Raw genomic sequence first — 3,496 nt, forward strand, 5'->3', positions numbered from 1 at the left:
CTTGAAAAAGGCTGGTAAAGAATTCTTGCCTAAATTATCACGATGGCTTTTAAATAACAAATTGATTCCAAATGCAAGTAATACAACGTACATAATATTCAAGCCCAAAAATGGAAGACACTATTCAACCATAAATGCAACCTATGAGGGAACTGTGATAGAAAAGGTAAAAAAACAAATATTTTTGTGACTATGGTTCAGCTAACAGGTTTCATGGAATATGAATGTTAATAAATTAAAATGTGATTTGGCGCTAATAATTGGGAGCATCTACACAATCAGGAATTAGATACCCACCTCTGTAAAACAGGTATTCTATTTTTCTCTTTTTTTCTATACAATGTTATGAATTATTGGTCGACGGAACGACGACAGCTTATAATTATAATAAATTAACTATCCCACAAGAAAGGTGCTACGCTTGTGTGAGAACTAGCGAGGCAATAGACGCAACTTACGGACAGGGCCTCTTTTCGTTAAGTACAACATGCTAAATGCAAACCAGGTCTACTACATTAAACTGCTGCAGTTGGTCCATCGAACCAAACCACTTATCACTGCAAGAAAACACAGCTGTGCATACCCGATCCGCGATCATGAACGGAGAGTGCCTGTGGTGCAAACTAATTATGATCGCCAAAAGCTAAATTTTCAGTTTGCTAAGGTGTTGAATGCATCTGGAATGCACATGGTTTTCAACAAATCCTTTACTGTTTTGGAATGGGAATGCAGACACTTCTTGTTTAATTAGCCGCCGTGGTGGCTGAGTGGTTATGGCTCTCAGCTGCTGGACCGAAAGACGCTTGTTTGATCCAGGCCGCCGCAGTCGAATTTCGATGAAGGCGAAATTCTGGAGGCCCGTGTGCTGTGCGATGTCAGTGCACGTTAAAGAACCCCAGGTGGTCTAAATTTCTGGAGCTCTTCACTACGGTGTCTCTCATAGCCTTAGTCACATTGGGACGTTAGAGCCCCATAAACGAAACCAAACGTCTTGGTGAATTCATTAAGTTTATACACAACTCAATGATACCTGTTATTACTAGGCCGTGATCAAATCGGTTGAATCGCCAATACGTGTTCCGCGGTTTACACATGGATTAAGGTAAGAAATGCTTGCCATTGGATACAAAAATTATTCTGGTGTCCTAGTTTTGCTTTTGTTGTTCATGATGGAGAGATGGCACAGGAAGAACACGATGTCGGAAAGCGAATGACGCGTGTTACATGTGCGCTATTTTTTTCGTCATGAACGTTATCCAACTCGCCGAACTTTCGGCTTCGCTTTTCTTGTATACTTGTTTAGATTTTTGTATTGCAAGTTTCGCACTTCATGTTTTTTATTGCTTGTGCCCTTTGCATGCAATCCTGGATGTGTCAGCAGAAGCCGCGTATTCTTACAACGTTCGATCTTTTGAGACTGATGTTCAGGGCGGTACAATTTTTCCTTTGAAAGAGTTGTTTACATTGTATCCTTACTACTGGCCGAAGTATTACGCCTGAGTTCTGTTCGTTGCTGCAAAAAATTATTACAAGAGTCCAAGGCCTCTTCAGGCTCTAAGCCTTTAGCCTTGTCCTCTTCCTAGACATTGTCTGAGGAAGGAATAAAGGAACAAAATAACAAAAAACAGACTGCCATGGGACTCCTGGGACATACCAATCACGGAGAACTATGTATGCTGTCTTGCAAAAAGGCCTCAAGTTGTGCCTTTATTTAGGCGAGAAAAAAATGGCAAACCGATTCCACCAGTGTGATTCCAAATTCAACGACGCTTCGGTGTTGATTTATCATCACCGCAGTTCATTTCGTTAAGTTTACTCCATACCTCTTTTCGATACCTGTGGCTGCAGTACCTATCAGTACAAGAGCACAACCTCACCTCGAGTAAGTGCTATTCGTTCCTTACGCATGGATTATGGAATGAACAGCAGCAAAGTCAAAAATGCAGTAAGATTGGAAATTCACCCAAATATATTCATAAAATGTGGTTTCAGTTTCATAACAGCATTACCACGGAGACACCGAGTTCACAACAAATTCGCATCAAAATCTCTAAACGCCAGCGGAAACAGACCGTAAAAGAAACATACATGCCAGTGCGTCCGAAACATACATGCCAGTGCGTAAGAAAAACATACATGCCAGTACATGGCTCCCTAACTGTCGCAGGTGCAGGGGGACCTATAAAGCTAAAGACGCACTGGCGCTCAGAGGTTGCCCAGCTATGGGTAGGAGTGCGCTGCTTGCGCTTCGCGCTTTAATGTCACCTAAATTAAGCGTATATGTTATTTGCATGCATCGTCCTTCCGCGAAAACTGGAAGTGTCATGTGATCTCACTTTTTATGTGATTACGGCAGGGACTGGCGCGCACGCCGAAACCCCACTACCAAAAATTATGTGCCACAGCTTCCCCAACCAGGAAAAGAGACGGGCTTCAGCCGGCCGTAATGCAATGCACCGGCCTCCACCCGTGGACACGGCCACGTTGATCACCGAAGTTCCAGCCCCCGGTAAAGATAAGATGACCGGGGTCGCTGATTGCTGGGTGGCCGGTCTAAAGCGTCCACCATCACTTCCGCTGTAAGAACAGATGCTTGGTGAAAAGTATCTTGAGAAGATCCCACGTGGTATTGATAAAATAGGACGTATGTAGGATCTAATTTTAGGCGATGCAGATCTGAAAATCATAGGTCGAAACAGGAAAGGCGGCTGATTAATGCACTGATTTTTTTCTTTGCAAATCGCTCTTCGAAGGACGGCTTTGATGGCGCAGCGCATGCACTCTCGAGTTGCAGTTGCTTCGGGCTGCCGATTGCCCCACGTGCGTGAAGAGCGCGCGTGCTGCGCCTTTTTAGGAGGAAGAAGAAAACTATATGAATTGATGCTGTTAAAGGCGTCTCAGCCAGGATATCTGTCTCGTAGTATTTAGAGCTGGCGTATTTGTGAATATTGACATTATTGAAAAAATGACTGCATTGCACAATTTACTTCGATAGAGAAAGGATCGGCTTAGGTGTTTAAATATTTTCCAGGCGCAAGCACATCTAACGCTATTCGTGCTATCCCTGCGGAAATATAATTTTAGCCGCAGATTAGGGATTATATATATAAAAGCTCTCCTGATCCGCCTCGGAGTCGGTTCGATCCCGGCCGCCACCGTCGCATTTCGATAGAGGGGTAATACTAGATCCCCATTTGCTGTGCGATGCCAGTACATGGTACAGAACCTCATGTGGTTTAAATGATCTGGAGCTCTCTACTGTGGCGTCCCTCATAGCCCGGGTCGCTTTGGGACCTTAAACCCTACAAAGTCATAGATCACCTTCATTTCGACTAGCAGATCAATCCTCCTTGGTTCTCTGTCCTCTTCAGCGCTCTTACTGCCTCTTTTGGGTCTGAACTCCCATATTACAGACCTTAACTATTTATTTACAGCATATTCGGCAGTTCAGAAGCATTCCAGCATGCTTGTGGCATAAAATATTGACAAAACCTGA

General features: G+C 43.7%; 1 non-coding gene across 1 annotated transcript; it reads right to left on the bottom strand.

The window, feature by feature from the left end:
* Positions 1-2,353: 2,353 nt before the first annotated feature.
* On the bottom strand, positions 2,354-2,517 carry LOC144116589 (U1 spliceosomal RNA). The gene has a single exon (XR_013311917.1). It is a non-coding gene; the product is annotated as a U1 spliceosomal RNA (small nuclear RNA).
* Between the last annotated feature and the right edge of the window lie 979 nt (positions 2,518-3,496).

Source organism: Amblyomma americanum, chromosome 1, assembly GCF_052857255.1.
Source record: "Amblyomma americanum isolate KBUSLIRL-KWMA chromosome 1, ASM5285725v1, whole genome shotgun sequence".
Taxonomy (NCBI): domain Eukaryota; kingdom Metazoa; phylum Arthropoda; class Arachnida; order Ixodida; family Ixodidae; genus Amblyomma; species Amblyomma americanum.